Here is a 12,264-nt window from a genome sequence, read left to right on the forward strand (position 1 = left end):
TTATAATAATATACCTCGATACTTGGTATTATCAATCTTATATATTAATATATAGTAAGTACAAGTTCGGCTACCATAATTATCTCATTTAGGTATTATCAAAACTATAAATAATATGTATATATTAGGGTAGTCCTTATTTTTGAACTTTCAATTTTTGATTTCTTACCCCCTCATTTCGTTGATTAATATAATTAAGTAACTTTTGTTAAATTTGGTCATGATTACCATGATTAATCAACCCCTTCATGTTTTACAAAGCGTTAAACATTTTCAAAATAGGGTCGGTATGTCAAGTTTTGAGTTTAATTTATAAAATTTACATTTATAATAAAATGTATAAAAAGTAAATTATTAATGTTTATTTTAAATAAAAAATACATTTATAAAATACCTTATAAATCTACTATTTTCCAAGAAAAATTATAAAATTATAAATATATATAATAGATATATGTATGTATAATGTATATATATATATATATATATATATATATATATATATATATATATATATATAATTCAACAACTTCGCCATAAATTATTATCAGTACAACTGAAGATAATCTAAGTCATGTAATGTTGTCAAACAGCATTACTCTTGCAATTTACATAAGATTTGAAATAAATTATTGTTTTTAAATGTTCATTTAAATATCAATCATATTACATATATTTTTAGAATTACTGCAATTTACATAAATAAGCAATAAATAACTCAAAAATTTAAAATGTATGTATATATTCATTTAATTATGATATTTTGGATGGGAGAAATGTTTGGAAATAAAATCTGACATAATATTTAAATTATTTGATGTCAAAAACACGTAAACAAACATTAGTATTATATTTTGATTTATGAGTAACAAAATATGCTACTTTATTTATTATAAAGATTAAATTATGACGCACAAACTAAAAGTTCAATTTAATTTAACTATACAGTGTGTTCTTCCGTATTATTCTCATCAGTATAACCTTCTATTTCTAACAAAATTATTTTAATTTAATTAAATTGTTTTCGTTAAATTATTAGTTTTTAAATATCAAAAAATCGATAAAATATACATTTTTTTAAATAGATCAAATTACATAACTAAACTCATAACTTTATATAAATATAGGTTGTTACTTATATTATTTTTTTTATTTCAAAACAAATTTGCGATCGATATACAAGTTTAAATAAGTAAATGTGATGATAGTTACAACTTTACAAGACATGAAAACTTGAGGGAAGGGAATATCCAGTGACACTACTTCCCATTAAAACTTAGATGGGAGGTAACTTTATAAATATGAAGTAGGAACTAGGAATTATTTAATAAATCCCGCGGCCATTTGTGTTTGAGGCGACTAAGGGGGTTGTCAGGGATTGTACAAGGTGAGAGTTTAGATATAAGTGGGTTTGGATGGTTAAAAGTGTTTTATGAAAATTGATATAATGATGAGATACAAATGAGAATATTGATGGTAGGTCTTAATGTATGGTGCGATTACTGGCGTACCAGAGAGCATTAGAGAGGACACGGAAAGATATTGATTGGAACGCTTGAAATTATATTAGGTTTGAATTTTTCGAGGTACCCCACTGTTGAATTTCGTATGTCATGGCCGGATGCCCGGACGTAGTAATATTTGTTTATATATTAGTGTTTTATTAGTAAGAGAGGTTTTGAACCAGATAAGTGGTCTTAATTTATGAAGTCTGAGGTTAAGTGAAGTTCTTTTAACTTCGATGTGATTAGCCCAAGTTAGTCTTCTGTAAAGAAGGAGACCTAAGTATTTAACGGAATCGTCTTTCGGAATTATTTTATTATTTATGTTAACGGGGGAATCGTGGTAGGCCTGAGAGTAAAGATGATGTGAATGGATTTTCTTTCATTAATTTTAATTTTCCATAAGCTGAACCAATCTTGTAATTGGGTACGGTGGTCTTGGTTGATTGTAGCAGTGGCTATTTCGGAGTTAATTGAGATTATGGCTGTGTCATCGGCAATGGTAGCTAGAGAAGTGTTAATAGATTGTGGTAGGTCTGCTGTATATATATTATATAAATTCGGGGAAAATATACTGCGTTGAAGGACGCCTGCTTTAATAGGATGTTTGACAGAAGTTTCGTCTTCACATCTTACTGTAAAAGTACGGTATGATAGGAAAGATTTTAATAAGAGGAAGTGGGTAAAAATAATAATTTAAACAATAGCCTTTAATGTCAAACCTGATCAAAGTCTGAAAACTCCAGAATAAATTTTTTTTGTAATAGTATCGAATAGTCTATAATGTCTATATAGTTAGTTGTCTAAAGCCAAATTAAGCAATTGGAATAATTTTTTCTCGTTTAGTATTGGATAAATTCTTTTTAACATGGTTTTTTCTAAAAAAAAATGAGAATATAGAAAGTAAGCTAATAGGACTATATGAAAACTATTGAGGAAGGTTGATTAGGAAGTTTTCTTAGCTTGTGGATTAGGATATTAACTAAGTGTTTACAAGTGAGAGGGATATAGGATAGACAAAGAATATTATTGTAGATATTAGTGAGAAGTAAGATTGCTTTTTTAGGCAGATGTTTAGCAATGGTATTGATCATCAGGTCGTGGCCTGGAGATTTATTATTTTTTAAGTTTTTAATGATATTTAAGATTGCAGAAGGAGAGGTATATTTGGTGAAAAGACAAATTTGGAGAGTGTTTAGAAGTGAGGCCTCAATATTAGAGTAGTGGCTTCTAACGAGTAAATTTGGATGTGGTGAGAATTTATTCTCATCGTCTAATGTGAATAAGTTTTCTTTGTTAAAATTTGATGATGCTAGAGAGTTGTCGGGATACCGTAGGGGAGGTAATTTATTTTTTTCCTTTAAGATATTTTTAGTGGCTTTCTAAGAGTTGTCTACATTAAAGAGGGATTTCAATTAGTTGTGAAATATTTCAGAGTAGTATTTTTTCAAAATATTTTTTAAGGAGTTCGTGAGAATGTTGAAATAACTGATATCACTTGGCAAGTGTAATCTTTGCCATATACTGCGGGCACGGTGCTTTTCTTTAATGAGTTAAATTATGTGTGAGGGTAAGACATTGGTTGTGTGAGTGATGAAAGGGTTGTTTTAGGATGCGCTGAATGCATCTTGGATGATATTTGAGGAAGAATGTACTGTAGTATCTAAGTCTGAAAGATTTTTTAAGGGGATGTTGAGAGTTATGGCATTTTCTATGGTTTGACTAAGTTTTGTCCAGTTTTTTATGTCTGGAGTGATAGTTGGGATGTCATAGCCAATATGTAGGTTAAGGAGGAGATATTATTTTAAGATTGAGATCGAGGATAAATTTGTTGAGAGTTCGATCTATGGTATCAGGTTGGCTAAAACCCCACCTGAGATGTTTAGCGTTGAAGTCCCCACTAGGTTTAGTTGGTATATTATGTAAAAAACAACTTAATTAGTTTGTAGAAATTTATTGACAAATCGATACGAATCTGGTGAGATTGTGAAGAGTTTGATGTCGTTTGTAGATCTTTTACATAAGAAAGGTTAGGTTTACCTAACGTTAAACTAACCTTTCGTAAGTTGCTTAATGTTATCACAGAAAACCTTGTCATCATTAACCAAATAAATAAAAATAAGAGGTGGAGGTTTGGTAAGTATGGAAGAGTTTTCTAAGTTCTCAGGTTCTTGATTCATTTTTTCGGGTTCTGGATTGTTTACGGATGCGTCGGTTGGATCTGGAAATAATTATAATCGATTTTGAGAAACAACAAATACTTTTATTGTTAGTTGCGGTCTTGAGTTTGGAGTAGATTGAAATGCAATTGGGTGTTTTTCTGAAGTGGGGTTGATCTAGCTGTCATTGGAATCAGAATTTTAAGATTGGTTTGGAGATCTATTTGGCACGCTTTGTATACGCGCTTTAGGAATTATAAGTGGAGATACGACGGTTTTAGATTTTTGTGATGGCATGGTGGTTTATCGCTTATCGAATGCGTTACGCAATTGATAGTCGATTAACCGAACGGACGGCCGAGCGCGTTCACCGTAAATAACGATTACAATTAAATACAGGTACCTAATTAATTTTTTTTTAGTAGAGCTGGTGAGCGGAACTGCTTCGGTTGAATGATATTTGCGCTTTATTTGGTTGTAGATCACTTTTAACGAGAAAGATGTTTTTGAATAATAAAAATCGGAGCAGAATTGTTTGAGTAATTATTTAGAATTACAGAACATTATAGTGGCGAACAATGATTATTGTTAATAATTATAATAATATAATAATATAATAATTATAACAACAATATTCACGGTGAACGATCGCCACGAGAGTGATAGGAGATAATGTACCTTTATCACATAAATTATAAATGTATATTATTTAGTTGAATAATATAATATTAAACTATATAATAATACTATAAATAATATTCTAGTTTATTTTAATTTAATAATATAATTAAATTTCGTTACCGATTGTTTTAAAAGCTATCAAATAGCTAGGTACTAGGTAGCGTGTAAACGTTATTTGTGTAGTTAATTACTCTCATCGATTCAACGCTAATAAATCTTAGATTTTTATCTACAATTTTTAGATGAGTATAATAATCATGAATAAAAACTATTGACATTTATTCGTTACTGTAAATGATTGGCACGCAAATAAATCATAATATATTAATAGTCTAATATATTATATATGTGTACCTAATGCCATTACTGTCCAGACCCACCAAAACGGCGAAGTGTATTGTGTGGTGAGGTCCATATACCTAAACACAGTGGTATTACTAAGTATAACTATATGTATAAAATATAATATATATAATATAAACTATAAGTTGGATTATTACTCATTACAATGCGTTTACAGCGATCTGTCACTAAAAAAATTAGTTTGCACTATTTTTTATTTTTACTTTTATAATACAATATTTACATTAATTTATATTTTTTGTTATTTTTTTAAAAATCCGCGCGGTGATGATTTTGATCGCATAACCATTTATTGGTAGATATTTAACATTATGCACCTAACTTATTTAGAATAAGATATGGAGTCGTCGAAGAAAAAAAATGGTTGAGAAACCTTGGTTTTCATCAAATTGTATTTATTTTATATCATTACACGTTTCTCTGAATAAATATAAATTGCCTTCAGATAAAATAATAACAAATAACCAGGCAATGATGATAATTGATATTATAAATTTAGTCTAACGCAAGGGTAGGTTAGATATCAACCTATACAACACACAATATTGTTCACAGCCGGCAAAGAAATTAAACGCTAGGTATGCATATTTGATTATCAGTCTGTCGCACTCGTGTATATTCACAAGTTTTAATAAACGTGCGTGAAATAATAACGGTAGTAAAATTTCTATTTTTATTATTGTCACATAATATCACCTCCGTGATATCATACTGAGAGAATTTACAATAGCCAGACTGCTAATGTTTTTCGTTGAACTCGAGAATGTTTGGCTTATTTGCAGCAGATGCGGAAAAAAGAAATAAGATGCTAATGTTCCGGTTAATTTTTACGGGTTTCAGAGACGGTACCAACGAATGGTTCTTAAATTACAGACTGTTTCAAAAATAAGATTTTCATTACCCTTTTTAAGGAAAACCTTTTTAATATGTAATGAACACCGATGATGATAAACTCTTTTCAAATCCATTAACCTATTTTTGTGCAGTAAAAGTCTCCGTATTTGGATGGATTTGAGATTAACAGCGAGCTTATACACTATAAGAAGTTTGTAAAAACATAAATAAAATGTTGGATGCGTCGCTAACCAAACCCATCATTGTAGTTTTCAACAAATTGCATAACTAATGTTGTTTTAAAGTTACGTACCGTATCAGATAATAAAATTAAAAATACGTACACGTATATAATAATATCTATTCCATAACAATATAATTCCAGTCGTCTTTGGTAAATTTTATTAAGAATAAAACTAAATTGTGTATTATGTTTAGTCTTTTCACCATAATTATTATACAACGAAGCGGTGGCCTAATAAACTTATAGGTGTTATAAGCGCCGCTCTGATAATATGCTTACTTAATTAAAAGAATTATATCAGTTTTTATGAATAGTATATTTATGTATAATTATAATTAATTATTAATATGCATATATCATGAATACAAATAATATTACCTATGCAATTTCTAAATCTGTCTAATAATTTGTATTATATCTATTTTTGATGACTCGAGAGTAGCTTATTAGCTAATTCATTCAATTGTGACCTAAATACTATCGTTAAAATTAAATTCATAAATATATATATTTTTTAGTTACAATTAGGTAGTCGATAAACCTATTATAATACTTATCGAAAAATCATGATTATTATAATAGTAAAGAATATGTTTAAATACCTAACCTAAGCATTGGTCTAATTTAGCATGTAAACATATTTTATGGATAATATAGTCTTTTTTTGAAAAGGTAAATTTTTATGTGTGCACTACATTGGAATAGCTAAAAAACGTTATCACTATCAAAAAATTACCGATTTTTGTATTTTATCAAAATACAATGTGAAAATATAGTCTAATTAATGAAGATAAACCAGTGTCAAACATGCCATTAAAAAACTAATATATTGATATATAAAATTAAACCTTAATTTGAAATTTGGAATTTTAATAATTAATACATTTTATAATTTATAGTAATAAAAATTCAACCAGACAAAAACATCATCAAAAATCAATATTTTACACTAAAAATAATTTGTACAACGTTTCATAAAAAAAAAAATTATTATTATTATTATTATGCCTAATAAACCCATAACTGTATGTTAAACATATATGACTTAAGTTCATACTGCAAAAACATTAAATTAGGTTCTTTAAAAAAAAAAAATCGTCTGTAATTTTGCACTAAAAACAACTAAAAGTACAATTGTTGACATATCTAAAAATTAATTTTGGTAATTTGTGAAATTTTTTAAGGTTGTAGGCCACATAAAACTAGGTAAAATAATATTATGTAATACACTCAATCTTATACCCACAAAAAATAGAATTTGCGCCACTTAAAATAATTAATAGTTTTTTAAACTTATTAATATCATGTACTTTAAATTATTCATCAATCAAAATAGTTCTGATTGATAGGTATATCGAGAGAAAATTATTAAAATGTACATAAAGTAAAATAGAACATTGTATGCTAATTGCAATTGTAGGTAGGTATATGCACTTATTCCAACAATTTAAATTGAAAGCTTATGGTGTAGAGTACATATTATAATGACATTTAGTTTTCTGCCTTGAGCAGGCTATCAAAATTAACACTTAAATGTAGCACAAAGCACATGACACATGCATTCAAATTTATCGATTGGTAGCAGGAATCACATGTATTAAAATCACCATACTATAATTTTCTCCCTTTAAAAATAATAAGAAGGCTACTGTTAAAAAAAGGGCTGAAACCTGACTGAAATTTGTTTCAAACAAATTGTCATATTATTTTGAATACTTAAAATTAATATGTTTTGTCGAGTAATTAAATATTTATTTTAACTAAGTAATTACCTATTAAACATTGTTATATAATTATTAATTTTAATCCAAAACCACGTTCATCAAAAGTAAAACGCATTCGTTTTAGTAAACAAAAGTTTATAAATGCACTTAATTTCATTTTTGGCTAAGATATAAAATATTTATAACATATTATTAACAGCGTTATATTTTAATTACCTGCGATTAATTAAATAATAAATTATTTTATATAATAAGTGTTTTTTTTTTTCATTTATAGTATTTAATTTAATATTGCTGATAAAGTGTCAACTATATTTCTTTAATTTTAGTAACAAACTACCTGATGGTTTCTTTTATTCGTAAAATGATATATTATTATGTATTATAGTCATGGTCTTGTAAAATAAAACTTGGGTGAAAATACGCAAAAAATAAATTACTAATATATTATATACTGTTATAAGATATTACCTTAATGTATATTATATTGTAAAAAGTAAGTTTATGAATTTTGCGTAGGTGTAACTTACAGCTGTAAAAATATAATTTGTAGGAAATTAAATGTTACCTTATTCGTTTGTTATTAGATACTATTATTCAAAGTGGAAACAAAAAACTGCATGCTAAATGTTGACAAATATTTTTTGAAAATTTACTATAGTTTTTAGACTTTGTGAAACATTAACACTGGAATAATATTAATAAATTAGTATTTTTGGTTTTTTTTTTACTTACAATCACGATAATAATAATTCGAAATCGAAATAAAGTAAACAATCAATAATTGTCTGCTGTTAAACTATAATAACCCTAAATGTTAGGGAAAAAAATAAAATCATCTAAATTGCATTTTATTTTGTACGTCAATCTTTTGACATTTTGTGATTGTTGTGTGACTGACGTGCATTTCTTTTTTAGATTTTTAGAAAAAACCCACTTAGATTGATATCATATCACTTTTACGTGTATGATTTTTAAATGTTTTGAAACAAATAACACCTGTCCAACTGTAAAATAATGCGAGAAAAAAATATTAATCAAAGAATTATTTTGATTAGTCTATAAGAATAATATACCTATAAACAATAACTTCAAAAATGTTGAAAGCTATTTAGATCAAAAGTAAAATATTTACTTCAGTTATAACTGAAACAAATACCGAGGGAAATTATTTTTACATTGAATAGAAACAATTCAAAGAAGACATTTCAAAATAAATATTTATATAAATAAGTAAAGTCTTAGAGAATGAACATTTTTTGAAGAAAACAATATTTTGTTTGAATAGTATAACTCACAAAAATATGAAGTGACAATGTTAGATAAAAAATAATTTAATTCAATGTAATACTTTAATGTGCTTATTTTCAAGACACGTCATATCTTTACATTATATATATCACAGTATGCTATAATCAAATTTAATATCATTTACAAATAACATCCCTAGACGATGTGGACGAACTTCGTCTGACGAAGAATTGATTTTTATGTATTATATAATTTTTTCAAATAAAAACCTAACACGTAAATCTTACATCATATTTGTGTTTAAATTTGACAATGATATTTAAACGCAAATACGCATTTATCAATTACAACATATCAGTATAACACTGTCTTGCTGACGAAAAATTTCGTTTTATTTGTACTGTTTTATAAAGATAATAATTACATGTGTATGTAGGGACCTATGGTATTTTTTTATGAATCTATTACCATAAACAAAATGGTTTTTTTTTAAAAATATATTGGTACAAGTATAAAATATAATTTCTCAATTATTCTTTCCTAAAAAATATAATGGAATGTCCAAATCAAGAAAAGATTTACATTTTATTTTAATCAAATATATAATATTAGTCATACTAACTAAATCGATTATTGCTAAAAAAAAATATTATGTTAATGTAAAAAAACACCTCTTAATCAAATGTAATAATTATTTAAGTACGTTTTAATGTTGAATTAAATTAAATTTATTAGTTATACAGTACAAGCTATTGTCTAGTGTCTACTGGATAGTAATTATGGATAGGAGTGTTTATAAAATAATACAAAAACCCCATTAGTGATAATAATGGTTTTATGATTGATGTATACAAAATACTTTAATTTAATGACTAATAATTATCTTTTTGACACTAGACAACGTTTTTTGTTTACTAATTAGTAATAAGGAACTATATAATATATTAATATATAATAATGTAATAATCTCTGTAAAAATGATCATTTATAAATGATAAATAAAAATGTAACTGTAAATTTGTTATCAACTGAAGAGTTATACTAAAATTTATAAAAAATAATTTTATTTTAATAATAATATTATGATCAAACATATTATTTTTGTCGTGTTTTTTTTTTTATTAAATTAAAGTGTTTCTGACATACAAGGTCATCGAACTTATTGATATAATAAAGAATTTTTAACGTCATTAAGTTGTTAAGCGTAATTTTTGTCGTGTTAAAATACCTAATAACAGCGAGTTATGTGAGTACAATATATGTATATACAGTATCAATAGATAAATTATTATTATTATACTAAATATCTAGGTACTTACATAATATTTTTTTATTTTTTTTTTCGATAAATTTAGTTGTTTTAATTTTTCTCCGTCACCTTATTAAGTAATAATAATATTATACAACTATGTGTTGCGAGTTGCGACTTGTGGTAAAACAAAAATATATAACTGCAATGACGTTTTATGTTTTACAAAAACAAAGTTTGATAGGGAAAATAAAAAATTTTAAGCGTGGACGTGTTGGACGATTTCATAATGGTTAAACAGTACTACAGTAGACAATCAAACAAAAAAATTAACATTTTTCAGTGTTCCTGTACTCTAAACTGTATCTTGATATTTAGTATTTTTAGTGGACATGATTGTAATAACAAGGTAAGATCCAAAGTTATATTTAAGTTATTTTAGCCTAAAAAATAAGAGTTTCACTAAATGTATTTATAAATCATATTTAACTATATATTCTACAATTAATGAATCGTTCCAAAATCATTTGATGGGCGAAACGAAAACCAACTATCAAGCGAGCAAAATCGAAACAACGTTTAAAAAAGGACTAAAGTAGCTTTTATTTTATTTTGTTTTTGTTGTCTATTGAATATTAGTTTTTCAAATTGAAATTTGTATTTGTGAGTTGTTGTGTTTAAAAATTAAAAATACCATTGTGTATCGGTGTCGAACCATGTTTGGACAGTTGATAATTTATAAAATAGTGGCTACTCTAAAGCCTTTTAGCGTCTTTATTGACAAAGCATTCTTGTGATAATTTTGAATCTCTAAGTTGTAAATGAAGCACTATCCTTAGCGTGTTTATTATCTATGATCCTTAGTGCGTTATTTAGTGACATGTAAAAATATAAAATGTAAACTATTGCCTAGCTATTAATATAGAACTAAGATACAACTTTTGGAAAGACGCATTGAGTGATTCCTTCAGATACCTGAGCAACCCTGCATTGATGTAAAAGATATAAGAGGAATATAAAAGGACAATAGTACCCATGAGTGTTGAATATAAGTAATGGATAAATAATCATGGATCATTTTCTTACACCCACTTGTTAAATAAAAACGAGTAGTTACTTTGATATTACCGTCAAAATAAGCCTCATTTTGGAGATTAGATGTTATATAATAAAACGCCTAAAATAGGTCACTTTTTGAGCCTTAAGAAAAATAGCGAAATACTGCAAAACATAATCATTTTCTTATATTATTCAAGACGTAGAACTTTCAATATTTTTGAAAACTTGTTGTTTAATTTTATTTCACAAATCAATTTTATTCTAGCCCTCCCTCCACATGTGCACCGTTTTATCATGCTACTTCTATAATAATATTACGGTTCACATACACATAAATCTAGGTAGGTACATGCAACGTCTGTTCAAGATTTAATTACTATTTAATTCATTTTTAATACTTCCGTGTTATAACTTTTTGGATTAAAATATATATATAAAAATAAAAATAAAAACAAATAGATTTTATCAAAGTACTACTTCGATTGTGTTTTTAGTATCATTATAAGGGGGGAAACCTTTCTACTGTGACACACCGCCTGACACCCTACAGTCTTATCGTCACGCCACAACCATAGTTATCACGCCCATTTATATTCAATGCTCTATAATTATATTAATGTTTTTTACAAAATAACAAAATAAAGGGTAAGTTAAACTGTATGGTGCACAGAGTACTTTTATACCTATATAATAGAGTGTTGTATTATAATTTTGAATTTTAATGTGATGCTATAAATATACTTTGATAAATAATCGTATTCGGAAATCAACTTTTAAAGTAGGTACCGACGTGAGCTTACAAAAATAATTTTGGTTTTTCGAGCTTAAGCAGTAATTTATATAGAAAATATTTATAAATAAATCTAGTGAATCAACTATATGCGTTAGTCTCAATAACTATAACCCTATGAAAATACTGTTCCTAATTTCTTCAAACAAATATACAAATATTAATGAACACTGCAATTAAAATTACATTTTTTATTAATATAACCATAAATGTATAATATTCATAAAACAATGTAATAGTCTAAATATGATTGATTTCCCGATGCTATATATTATTTTAATTCTATAGATTAAAAAATATAGGTATATATTTGGTAAGCACAACATAAAATCTATTATCACCAACAAAATTATGCCAAGTTAAATTATATCGACATTGATTTAATATTTTCATAAAAAAACGTTGAAA

Source organism: Diuraphis noxia, unplaced genomic scaffold, assembly GCF_037042655.1.
Source record: "Diuraphis noxia isolate RWA-SAM2 unplaced genomic scaffold, SU_Dnox_SAM2 contig0002, whole genome shotgun sequence".
NCBI lineage: Eukaryota > Metazoa > Arthropoda > Insecta > Hemiptera > Aphididae > Diuraphis > Diuraphis noxia.